Below are 14,235 nucleotides of genomic sequence, written 5' to 3' on the forward strand. Positions count from 1 at the left end.
CCCGAATCAGAATCAGTTCCACACAACATTTCTAACTAAGTGCAAGGTGTAGCAAGCACTTTTCATATTACTCAGCGCTTTTCCGGCTAGTCGAGGAGTGCGGGGCAGTGCGGGGTATGGCAGACGCATCGCATTTCCAATCAAAGTCCCTGTTGATGGGAACTGTCGCGTTGTGCTTAATGTTTTAATTTCGAGCCATTAACAGCTGCATATTTAGCAGCACGCTGCCCTGACATATGCCACAGGGCAGGGAAGAGCTGCGCGGGGGGGATGGTGGCGTGGGGTGGGTGTCGAGTCATGTACATCATTTCGACATTTGCCAACATGCATTAAACAGCAGCAACGACTCACGGAAACAATGCCATTAGATATATCGCGCCGAGCAACGCCCATTTTTTGCACATTTTTCGGTTGCCTTGATGTATTCAAAGGCTCAATATGCACACCCTCACAGTCAGTCACAAATGTACACACATACACACACACACACTCGTGCAGAGCATTTCAACCCCTAACGGTTGGCGAGCATCTTAGCCCAACCCCGCGCTGCGGCTCGCTTCGACGGCGCAGCAAAAATTAAAAGCATTAAAAATGCCCAAGGCACAAAAGGTAAAGCTGGGCAAGTGTGGACGATGGAATCGAACCGGGTGTAGGTGAGGCACACATGGGTGGGGGGCAACAAAATGGGGGGAGGGGCGCTGAGCGGAGGTGTTGCCGCTGCAATAACCTTGCCCGAACAAACCAACAAAAAAACCAATATAAACGCTGCGTTTAAAGCTGATCAACCGCAAGATACCTGGCACTAACTGTTTTTTTTTTTTTTTTCTCTCTCTTTAGTAGCTAATTTATTGATACTATTCATGAGCATCTTAACCTAGCTTGACTATAATGGGATAAACATACTTAATATTACCTATTAAGTTTTATAATTATTCAATTTATCTTATATCTTTATTATGATTATTATTATTATTGGCACTAACTGACAACAAGAGCTTGATCTGTCTATATAAAATATAATGTTTGCTGTTTAATTAAAATTTATGTTATATATCCAAGTTTTTCCATATTTCTATTATATATCTCAATTTTTCCAAATCCTAAAAAAAAGTATGTTCTAAATAAATAAGATTTTTTATATGAAAATTATTCTTACTTTAAAAATGTTGTAAGATTTGAAGGTTTCTGAATTCGAAAAACAAAAAGGGAAATATTAAAAAAATAAAATTAAACTCTATTCTATAAAAATGCGTATATGATAGTATATTTAAATTAAGGCGCAAATCATTTAAATTTTTACCAATTTCGACACCTTTTTTCGCCTCATTTTTAGAACAGATCTTTAATTAACATATGTACACATATATGTTTTACATTATTTATCCCTTAATTTACCTACTTTATGTACAATTTAAAGATATTACAGTGAACAATCTCTAGGGCGGATAGCTCCCGTAGGCTAATTTTGGTCCACTCAAGAGGAGTAGCCGCCTAATAGAGGAAAATGCGGAGGGCTTGATTCATTATAATTAGGAAGACACTCGTTTTGTTTAATATTAATAAATTACATAAATAAATAAATAAACAAATTAGGGTTTGACAGAAAAAGTCCACCCAAAAGTCCACTCGGAGAGTTTTCACTGTATTTGATAAATGTTAACTAAATTATATATAAAATATTTATTTGATCTCAAACATTTTCAAAAAGATAATAAATATTAATATTAAGATATAGGAATTAGTTATAAACTGTAATACTCTTAACACCTTTATAGAGGGTATTATAATTTTGTCATGGAATGTGTAACACGAAAAAGAAGACATCTCCGACCCCATAAAGTAGATATATTCTGGATCAGCATCATTTTTATATGGCAACATATTCGGTTTTTCAAGATATTTTCATCAAACTCAGTTAAGGAGCTCACTCTACAATAGGAAAATGTCTGCAAGGGTATTAAATCTGCAACGTGCCTTTAGCTAAGACTAATGTCTGGACAGACCAACATCTGTAGACCTGGTTGGGTTTTGGGTATTAAAAAATATTTTTGTTTTTATCAGGCTGATTGTTAATTATTTTCCACAGTTCAGTTCTGAACGTCTTTAGCCCGTATGAATGCAACATACCCTTTCGCAGAGTCTGGTGTTTAGGGTATGCAGCGAAACCCGAAAAGACTATCCCAGTTAACCCACCATATATAAAGTTTCCCCGCCTTTCTCTCTCTCACGCACACACAGCACAACAAATCGTTGTGGATTTTTATGAGTTTCCTCAACCCCACACCTCACCCTGCGCCCGTGTAAATTCCTTGTGCCCCTTTCCCTTGGCAGTGTTTGTCTTCTGACAGGCAGCAAACAGATTGTGTTTGAGCCGAAACACGAAACACGGCTGGGGTTGTTGCATCCGATCGGCTCACATACATAGATGTATGCTTGAGTCCAGGCTGGTTATATGGTTTGGTGGTGGCAACACTGAAGCGGAGGCTGTACGGGAGAGAGGCAGAGGGTGAGGGCGTGGCTGTAGTGCGTGCGGCCGCAATAATTGCGCTGAATTCGCTGGGGCGTACCGTGGCGGCTGTAATTTAATTTAAACGACACTTCACTTGCAATTTTCAGTTAGGAATTCCCAAAAAGAAAAGAAAAAATCCCCCTCCCAAAAACTCTGTGGCAACCCTAGCCAGGCGCACAGCCCTCCCCTCGCCCCGCTGCAACTGATTGAGTGACAATTGCGCCGCGGAGACAAACTCTAATGAGACGCGATTTAGCGTTGCATTTGCGGATACTTTGTGAGGCGCATCCGACGTTTTTAATAACTATTGCAAAGTGAACCGGAAACATCCGGCAGGGTCATATATTTACCAAGGGGCACACACGCACACCAAACACACACACACACATGCACACATAGCATAAGTATATCTAAGTTGTGCCTCGACCTGTGTTTGCTTTTGGCATTTATTGCACCGGGCAATGGGCAATGGGCAGCGGGCAGCGGGCATTGAATTGAAACGTAGAACCCTAGACCCAAATATATATAAACAACCACCGCGTGACACTGAGATCCGGTGTTGGAGGGCAATGCGCCCTTTAATTTCAACTGTTATAGGCACCTCCATTTTCCTAAGCACCCTGGAATCATTCAAAATTTTCGAAAAGGTTATGATATAGTTGCCAAGATACCCTGTTACCATAAATCCCTGTTAAGCAGGGTATAATATAGACAGCAGCAGAGGACTTTCTAGATCCAATGGTTAGAGTCTGCTTCTAAACGTTGATAAATCTCCTCTTTCGCCTCAAATCAATACAAATTATTATACACTTTATTTGATCGTATTAAAAAATATATCTCGGAAATCGATAAATATCGATAACTACTAGATTAACTTCGAGTATCGATCGATTAATATCGATAATTACCATATCGATAACTGTTAGAAGTTCATTTTTCAAAAATATTTAATACAAACTGCACGTAAGAATTTAGATTTAATAAATATTCCCCCTGCAATCGATAAATATCGATAACAATTGGCTGTTAACCTTTCCTGAAAGGTTTCAATCGAACTCCACGCAAGAACTTAGAACACAAAATTTTTGTAGGTTCGATTTTAAGCACTTCTTTGACAGGTCACAGGGTAACAGCAAGTCGCGCCCTTTCCCTTAAACTACTTTTACTTGTTTTAAGAGGTTGATTTTTTCAAGTCGCTTCAGTTTTCATGGTGTAAGACCTTATCAGAGACCCCAAAAGACCGTGTTAAAGATAAGCTGCAAGCTTTCGTTGTTTGTTCTACTAACGCTTACAAACACACACACATGCACGCACACAAACGTACATAAATTATTATTATTATTGATTTCAGGAATTGGGGGGACAATTTTCGATAAAGTGCATAGAAATTATTCCCCATGGAAAACTATTGCTCACGTTGTTTCCGGTGTATGTGTTTCATTTGCTGTACTTTTTCATTTTTGGGTAAGTTTTTTTTTTGTTCGAATTGTGTCGACATTTGCCTGGGAAAGGTTTTTTTTTTTGGTGTGATAAGCTCGCAGCTATGATTAGACATGCCCATCAGGGTAAATAGAAGTGTGTGTATTTATAAGCGAGTACTTGATAAATGCACTGGGAAAACTGCGTAGCTGGGCAAACAATTTGGATATGAATAATGCAGTTGGATCAAAGCCAAATAGGCGAGAGATCAGTATATAAAAACGAGTGCATATCCAAAATATGATGTGAAAGTTAAATAAGCTAAGGCTAAAGTGACCATGGAGGAAACGTGTAGTGTTATGTGAGAAGAAATACTTATGTATTTACAATCTTGGGTTGATACTAGTAGGAAATTCTTGATATTTTCTCTTTGTTTAGTTTTAATGGGATTGTAGCCTAACTCAACGGGAAGATAGCTTCTTAAAGGCACATAAAACTTCATGGGGTTGTTGTTCCAAAGGCTAAAATAAGTCATGTAAAACAAAAGAAGCCTATCAAGAAACCAAGTGATAATAAGGAGCTAATGGAAGCTTCTTGTTGATATGGATATTTAATTTAATTTTATATTAAAACATAAATAAAGACGCTTAAATAAACAAAACACACGAAAAATGGACTCTGATATGCATGCTGTACTTTTCTCCTTGCTTGACGCTTGCAATTCTCAACTAGCTTAAGCCAAGGGAACAAGGCTTGCTGATGAAAGAAGAGGGAGGTTTACGGCAACCTTCTCATTGCTTGATGCTTAAACCTTGATGTTGCTTGTTGATAATAAAATAATAACCAAAAAAGGGCATCGAATCATCTGAATACAAGTAATTATAAACAAAAAACAATAAAAATTCAGAACGACGCTTGTTACCAGCACAACATTGAAATGTAAAATCAATTTTTCGACTTCGAAATATATTTACGATCTTGATTTAGTTAAGCCAGATGCTAAAGCGTGGGCTTACACGACATAGTTGCCCCAATTTGGGGCAGCTTAAGGCTCATTAAGTTATTGCATTCATAAAGTTCTAACAACTTTCCGCGCTTAGGCCACAAGAACTTTCACTGCGCGCAAGAAAAGTTGTTGCGATTGAAAATTTTGGAAATTTGTGTGCCATTGAATTTTTCTTCTCAAAAGAAGCATTTGCCTAACAATTTATGTGGCCTTTCAATTTTGTAATTGTGTAAATAAACAACTATTAGCGGCACCGAAATGCGACATAATTGTGCTGTAATCCTAACTAATGAACCGACACAAAATACAAAATCTTCCATGGAAATGCAAATGCCAAGCGGCCTCAAAATGCGTACAGACCACCAGGTGTCGAGTGTCTCACGGTACTCCGAACAACTCCAGAGTCAACTCCACCTCCAGCTCCAGCTCGAGCCACCCAACCCAACCTCATTCCCCGCAATCGCCACGAATCAAGCATTAAATAGAAACATTTTGGGTGCCGGGGTGTATTAAAATGCAAATCAAACAAGCCCGTAAAATTGAAAATATTTAATTAAAACGATGCGACATATTCGAAAATGAGCCGCAAGTTCTCCAAATCTTGTCGGACTTTCCACGCTTTCATTTGGGGCCCAGCGAGACGTGGGCCGTTGATTTTCTCGTTGTTGTTGCTGTTATTGTTGTTGTTGTATCATTTGTTAGTGTTTTTTATTTCTCGTTTTTTGTGTGGCTAACTGCTTACAACACAAAATACTTGGCTACAAAGCTCCCCTCTCATCATGAAATCTATACAACTGGCAGCGTCTTTTTCAATACTCTACGGAATTAGGTATACATAACTTTATCGTTCAGATTTAATAAAAAAATTTTAATTTTCGATACTTCAAGGTTTTTTTTCTTGCATTGATAATTGAGCCTTTTGGATATATATATTTTTTTAAACAGTTTTCAAGCAAATGAAAATAGAAGATTTTTAACCTTTTCCACCAGTTGTTCGCTCGTTCAGATAGATTTAGTTCGTGAAATACTTTTTTTTGATTCTTTTGTTTTACAAATCTTACAAGACTGACTTGGACTTTAGGCTGAATTTGTAGGCAGCTCTAAGACTCGTCTTAAATACATATATCAGGAAAAATCTAGTTTTAATTGTTATATTTAAATAATAATAATTCAATCCCAACTTTAAACTTAAGTGTTGGCAAATGCCGTAGAGCTAAACACTATAAAAAAATGTAATTTCTTGGAGCTTAGACTTTATCTCTGCATTATTAATTTATCAGTCAGTCTACCAAAACAAACAATTTTGTATTTACAGATGCTACCGAAATCGGTCGAAAAAATATCTAAAAATCTATCATCTTTGGCTTAAATATAGCTTAAAATTGTAAAAATATGTCACCTATAGACAATTTCTTTTTTAAGATTTATATTCATTTAAAAACAACTTAATTCCTTTCCATTATTTGGCATTTTCTATATAAGCCATGAATATATCCGTCACACACCCGAAACTGTAACTGTAAACATATAAATATATTGTCTTTTTTTTTTGTATATAAAGTAAATAAATAAAGTTGCTTCCTACAAATTCCCTAAAGTGTGTCTCTTGTAAGGGTATTCCAGCTGTATTTTTTTTTTTGTGTTTGCTTTTATTCTGATTGGAGTTTTTGTGTAGGCAACCAATGATGAGGCAGCCGGAGACAACAACAGCTCAGACGGCGACAATGTGACAACAACAACAATGACAAGAGAAAACAACAACAACAATAACATCAGCTGAGAAAATAGTCAGGCATTTTATTGCAGCATCACGTCTACCGGATGCCTGCAATATATCAAAACGAGAGAGTAGAGTCCCAGTTCGAGTCCGAGTCCGAAACTGGAACTGGACAGAGTGAGGTTTGGGAATTGGGCTTGTCTCTCAGACTACATTTTAATAATTCCGCCAATGCCCTAAGCTCAGTCAGATGGACGTTCACCTACACAAAACAAATGACAACAATAACAATAGGGTTTTCTGTCCCCCTCCTCTCCACTGCGACGCTCTTCGACTTGAGGCAATTGCAGTCGCTGGACACTTTGTCTGGACAGCGTCTCTGCCACTGCCACTGCCACTCAGAGTTTGTGTCATTTGTGTGCAGCGAGGCATAGAAATTTACGTACTCCCAGCCCCCCGTCAGCTAACTGTCCATCCATCCGTCCGTCCGACCATCCATCCATCCATCCAAGCAGCGCATTCTATAGATCCATCCACCATTCATACAGAGGCATTCACAGCATTCACCACACATCCAAACGAACGTCCGACGTCGCCGTTAATTATGGGAAGATTTTAACGTACAAATGAGCTGAGCAACTTTTTGTCAGCCTAATGATGGGCAGCGCCTTCTCAATGGTGCTCTGCAATGCTTGGTTAGCTACCAAATTTATAGAGCAGCTTTGCCAGAGGCGTGGGGCTGAGGGTTGGATGAAGCGGAAGAATGCAAATGGTGGAGGAAGAATAAATACACACAAAAAAAAATAGTAAAGAAACGTAAATTGGTTTATTACATTTTTTCATTAGGCTTGAGAAAGCAAGTTCAAGTGGAGAGAGCTTGACGAGATGATACCCTGTAAAATATGGGTTTTAAATAACTTTGCTGTTTGTTATATAACTGAACAACAAACACAAATTATTATTTTGCATTTTAAGGATCAGGAATCAACGGGAAAAAAATATGATCGATAACTTATGCTAGACAACTCTTGCAGATCTAATCGAGAAATGGGGCTTTGTATGTTTAGATATTTATAAATTAGCAACAAAGTTCGAAGATGTGAAATAAAGTGCATCTGCAAATGTTTTATAGGAACAGAAATTCCAAAGAACGGTTCAAGCAACTGTGTTCGCAAATCGATATATATCGATATGTAGACAGAATTCTTCTTGCGTCTATATTCAATATTCTATAAAACTATTAAGTTATATAGATATTTTAATATATTATCTGTGCATTCTATGAAGCCCACATACCTAAGTTTAACTTATTAGTTGCAGGGCAGCTACTGAGCCATGTTTAGAAAATCGATAAATATCGATATGTAGATAGAAGAGCAGTTATACAAGGATTTTGAATATGATCTATACATAATATACACACCTACATATCTATTTTTAACCAAATATATTAACTACAGATATACTGAGGCATGCTTCCGAAAATCGATATATATCGATATGTCGATAGACAGTGTAGTTACACAAAAACTTTTAAAATATGATCTTTGCATTCTATAAGAAAGTCCACTATAAGAAAGTCTACCATTAATTTTAGCTGTAGGGTATTATGAGGCATTTTTAGAATGTCGATATATATCGATTTGAAAATAAAAGATTAGTTATAAAATGTTTGTCAATATGATCTGTACATTCTTTATAAGATAGAAGTGTAGCTATATAAACTGTAAGCTACGATTTTAATATGAAATTATGTATACTTTTCTTTAACCAATTCTTTACAGGGTATAATGAGGCAAGTTAGGGAGAAAGAGAGTTTTAAGAGTGGGCGCGGGTGCGGAAGAGCGTGACGCTGTCGTCGCCGTCGCCGTTGCCGTTGCTGTTGCCGTTGCCATCGCCCAAATCAACGACAATCAAATAAAGTTTAAATACATATTTTTATTTCATTACACACTTGAAGCAAAGGCCCAAAGACGCAGAGACGTGAGACGAGAGCTTTGCCCATTGTTGCCAACTGTCTTGAGAGCATTTTCAACAGGCTGACGTTGATAATGACGACGATGATAATAATGATGATGATGAGGCTGATGCGACTGCGACAGCGGCAGCGACAGAGACTGGCACTGAAGCTCAGTCTCGAGACGCGAGTTGCGAGTTGCGAGTCGCGAGCAGCGAGTCGCAGGTCTGGAGTCTAGAGTCTCGAGTCTCGAGTCTGGGGCCCTGCCAAGTGCTAACGATTTGGCAATGGCCACGTTGATGTCCGCAACAGCAACAACAACAACAGCCAAATCCCTAACCCAACGAAGCGTCGAAATATGTTTTTTTTTTCTCTTGTATTTGTTGCCTTGCAACAGTTGCACTAATTGGAGATGGGCGTGTGATCGTGATTGCATGAGCTTAAGAGATTTAGTCTAAAAGAATTGAAGCTGAAAATTGCTTGAAAATATTTGGCAAAGTTTAAGCAATGTAACTAGTTTTAATATAAAGCTCGCTCGAGAAATAAGAAGCAAGAAAATTTTGATTTTGTTATAAATTAGAAACTGTATTTTTGAATGCTTTGAACGCCTTGAGCTAAAATTCAAATTTGTGTACATTTTCTGGACTTCACATTAAACCAATATGTTTCTTTTGTTTCTAGGAACAGCGTATCAATTGCAGCAAGGACAACTTTATAGCCTTGCTGTGTGTTTACCCAAAAGGTGCTAGCTTCTCTTAAAATTCGCAAGCAGTTTAAGCAGCACGTTGCATGTTTGCGCTTCACAGTTAAATATTTAGTTAAATTAAATGAATTTCTCTATAAACAATTGATAAAAAACTAAAGTAAAGCAATAGCAAACTTTACAGCTTTAACAACAATAACTTTTTACGTGTCAAAGCCTTCAAATTCGTTAACTTAAGCCGTACTATTTCGAAAGTCAACTTAGCCCTAAATCTCTTAAGATTTCATTCAAACGCATTACTTCATAGCTTCGTATGTATGTTATATGTGAATATGCCTTATAAATAACAATTTAGTTGGAACGCACAATAAATTTGTAATCATAAATATCAATTATTTTGCAACGAGATTTTCGTGCGGACAGGCAGGCAGCCAGATTAGTGCGTCACGTGGCCATCTCTAGTTGGAGATTTCGAATTGTGGCTACAGGTTTGTTTGCGCCTCTCTTCAGTTCTCATACCCTTATACATGGTATTATGGTTATTGCATTAAATTTGTAGCATGTGGAGGAAGACTTATCTCTTACCATAAGCTATATCAACTCTTGATTATCAACGGTTGATTTAATCGGAAAAAATAGGGTCTCAGTTTTATTTATCTATCTGTTATCTGTTGCAGACAGTGCATAACAGTACATATATATATGGACTAGATCGGTGCACTATATCATATAGCTGCCATAGAAATTTTTTATTTAAATTTCTTTTGTTTAACAGTATACTAGATTTTATATAGAGATTAGATTAAATATTATATACTACATAATATATATTTAGCACTATGGAAAGGAATGGTCGAAAAATAATATTTTCAATATATTATATACTAAATTCTATATATATTTTTTTCGCGCAAAAGATCTATTAAAAGAATTAATTGAAAAACTATTTTCTTTTAAGGACAACTTGGCTATTTTTTGAAGTATCTTAACCATATTTCTCATATCTCTTATATCTAATATCGTAGACGCAGCAATTATTATGTTTCAATATTCTCTTAACATATCTGCAAGTCGGACTTCTGGCCTCCTAGGGATACAATAGGTCAGAGGAGGCTTCTCTTTTCTTCTCAGCCATATGTCTACAAGGGTATTAATTCTTCGGCGTGCCGCAGTTTGGCATGCTTTCTTGTGCATTTTTTTCTTATTTTTTTTTTTTGGCTTTAACTTTGGCTGGTGCGACTGACCAAAGCGATGGATTCGACGGGAGTCTCGGGACTAGCCTCTGACACCGACACCACGAGACGATGCGGAATGGAGCGAAACGGCAACGGCAACAACAACAGCAACAACAACAACAATGTAACTTGCTGTAACAGCAACAACAACAGCAACAACAACATTGCTGCGCTGTTAGTATAAATTCTCGCCTTTCATTTTGGCGAGTAGTCACGATTTATGCGAAATCATTATAGGCGAGTTTTTAGTATTTACGACGCGACTTTTATCTGCAGCACAAGGAAGAAGACACTACACAGACCACAACAACAGCAACAACAACAATATTATATATGTATACAGATATATATATATATATATTGTGTACACTATAATTGCCGCTGAGTCAATTAAATACATAGATTGCGGCATGTCGATAAGGCATTAACCTTCCCCACGGCTCAAACAGCTTGCCAGGCTTTTTGGACTTAGTTGTTGCCTTCTCTCCTACAAAATGGCAGGTCATTTCACTTAGTCAAAAAGTGAGGGCCAGAAAGAAAGGCCGAGCGGACCGCGCTAGCCAAGTGGCATGCCCCAAACGCAATCGCCGTCGCCGTCGCGTCGCAGTTTAAGTAGCGCAACAATTTATGAAGACATGAAATGACTTTGATGTTTAGCTGCTGCACTAGGGAAGACTTTATACAGAGCCACTCTCTTCTAAGCCCCTTCCCCTCACTCTCCCCCTCTGCCACTTCATGACTTGCAAAAGTTAAGTTAACTTAACTTTAAAAAAATTTAGCAATTTGTAATTGACAAACTGTTTTTGGGGTCGTGTCTTGGCCCAAAGGTAAACAGAATGAAACGACACGGAAATGATTGAATTGTAGATAACTTTATAATTGTCTCTCGAGTGAAGTTGCGAGTCTTGGCGTAAAAAAAAGTCATAAGAAGAACGGCAGGTAGAATATCTTGTGTAGCTGACGCAGAGCTTTAAGATTTAAATCTCTTCAAGAATACAAAAAGTCACCTCATACACAGCTTGACATAAATACAAGACAGTGAACGCTCGCTAAGAAATAAAACGAATGCATCTACACTCTATATAATTATTTACAGAAGTCTTTTCAATGTGTTATTCCTTAATTTTAATTTCCGCTCAAGATTTGCATAAAATTAATTAAAGACTCATGTTTGATCATTTTTCAAAAAACAACAATTTTTCTTCGTCGATTTCAGGTTTACAAAAACCTCAAATTAACTGGCTGCAAAAGTTGTTTTTCTCGATTTGCTGTCGTTTTCACTGGTTCATTAGCCAACAATTAAGCAACAGTTACGAAAATTAGGAAAAACATTAAGAGTACCGTTTGACCTATAGAAGAATCTGTGGGTCTTCAATTCGCAAGAGATACTGCTATAAAAAATGTTAGCTAAAGAGAATAGAAATGGGAATTCTGTTCAGAAATCCAATTGCTTGGTTTAAAAGGCAAATTCCAAGTATTTAAACTGTTTAGGTAAAGTAGAGTTTAATTTGATTTATTTTAATATTATGCAAAGAAACACTTATTTCTCATTTGCTTGAAAGGTCTGCATTTACATAACCTCCATGTTCCATAAGAATAGAAGAACAGCTGCTGAGCGAAAATGCACCTAAGAGGCTTTTCTTGCTCATGCCCTGACCCCAGGGCGCTGTGTCGTTTGCCCATTTGCCTGACCAAGTTTTGCCACCTGAGAAACAGTCCAAGACTTTCACTCCAACAGCAACTACAACGGCCACATAAAGAGAGGATGAAGGAGGGAGGCTAACCTTAATACCCCAAAAGAAAAACACTTCACACCCAGACATTCAGTCAGTCAGTCAGTCAGTCAGTCGATGGGCAGAGGCCCGGCCAGCATTAACATTAACATCGACATGAAGCTCGATGAGTGTGTGTAATCAACACTTTTATGTGATCCAAATCCAATTCACAACTAATTACAAGCATCGGAGCGCTCGCAATTAACGGCGGGCATTAAAAGGCGCGTTGAAAAAGCAAATGAGCCGATTGCGATGCGATTTCGATTGTTTATTTAGTTACCTATCGAAATGAGGCAGGGACAAGGGGTAAAACTAGGCTACAAATTGGAGGACTGCTGAATCGATGGGTTTATTGTTGTTTTAGTTTGTTTTCGCTTTGATTAAACAACATCGAAACTAAATCGATTGCACTACATTCCAAATAGAGACGTAAATCAATGGACACGCACAGATTAGAATCCAAAAAGCTGGGCAGCCAGCACAATTAGAACTGAGTACTGAGTTGTAGTCGATGCCGAGGCCCATGCCCAGACCCAGACCCAGACCCAGGTCCATGTCCGGAGCTAGCAAAGTGGTTTTTCCGGCAGACGTGTTGGAAATTAAAGCAACGCCGCCGGACAATAAGGCTCCACCACCAATGCAGCGCCCAGGCGACAGTATTAGGCATTAGAGATGAGCAATATTTACAAGTGAATGCGATGCAATTTTGGGATTGCAATAGCAATTCCTCTTTGCGATGTTCTCACCAATGCTGATCAAAGCGAAGCGTTCTAATTTTTTGAGACACCACTGTAGTAGTCCAAATCAGTCGAAAATTAACAATGAATTAATAACAATAACGTTTGTTTACAGTTGCTGAAGTTATTCAAAATGCTGCCAGATCGTTGCTGCACGTTTAAATGCGCATCTCTAGCAAGTGCACATAGATTTTATCGCCTGTGTGTGTGCATGTTTGTGCATGTGTCCGTAAGTAGTTTTGTTTATTTACACTTGTTTCCGTCTATCGCCTTCGTCTACGTTTTTGAGTGTATTTTTTAAGTAAGCGATTAGTGTGCCAGCGTTAAGAAGTGCTGGAGTGTGAGAGACAATAAAAATTTGTCAGTTGACAAAAACAAAACGATTTCCAAATGAGACATACGAGGCATACATAAGTGGGCAGCCCCGCTCTGTCAATGTATTGGAATAACAGCCAAGTCAACGAATAACACACTCACACACATGTACACACACGCCACACACTCAAGCAGAGATAGACACTCAATGATTGTTATTAGTACATTTGCCTTGGAGTATGTACATCTAATTTGCCATTGATGTGTGCATTAAGTTTTGCATTTGTATTGGTAGGCATACAAATTGTCGTAAAACATTAGTGTCCCCCGAGATTAGATCGGCGACACGGGCGGGCGCCGGCTGGTGTAGATAGGAAAAAGGCTGGCTCATCGCCCTTTTATTTGACATAGGCAATATTTATTGCGAATTCATTTTAATGTAGAAGAAGAAAACTAAACGCAGACAAGCTTACGCACACACACACAAATTTACGCAGAGGCTTTCTGACAAAGCGAAATGCCGAAATACGCCATCAAAATAAATAAAAACAACGCACACACACACACACTCATGCACGCACAGAGGCAGCAACGCAAAAGCTACGAATTTCAGTAGCACAGCATTCGGCGCTAAGCGCGTGCGAGTGAGCGAATGAGCATACGTAAAGGACAGAGAACGAGAGGGAGAGAGTCACAGCATAGACAGAGCGCAGCAGCAGCAGCGGCCGCGGCAGAGGGTTAGTTTAGCGTCCCACCCAAACGTCATGAAATCCTTTGTGTATTGTGTTCGCGTGTGTGTGTGTGTGCGTTTGTTTGTCAACTAGCCAACGGCGACATAAAAATGCTAATACAAAAACTCCAA

General features: G+C 38.3%; 1 protein-coding gene across 1 annotated transcript in view; it reads right to left on the minus strand.

The window, feature by feature from the left end:
- The window catches only part of sli (slit guidance ligand), a 77,204-nt gene that overhangs the window by 62,274 nt on the left and 695 nt on the right, over positions 1-14,235 (minus strand). The gene's annotated exons all lie outside the window — the stretch shown is intronic.

Source organism: Drosophila montana, unplaced genomic scaffold (genome assembly GCF_035044405.1).
Source record: "Drosophila montana isolate Dmon_TW-CO22-7 unplaced genomic scaffold, ASM3504440v1 contig_2127_1, whole genome shotgun sequence".
Lineage (NCBI taxonomy): Eukaryota > Metazoa > Arthropoda > Insecta > Diptera > Drosophilidae > Drosophila > Drosophila montana.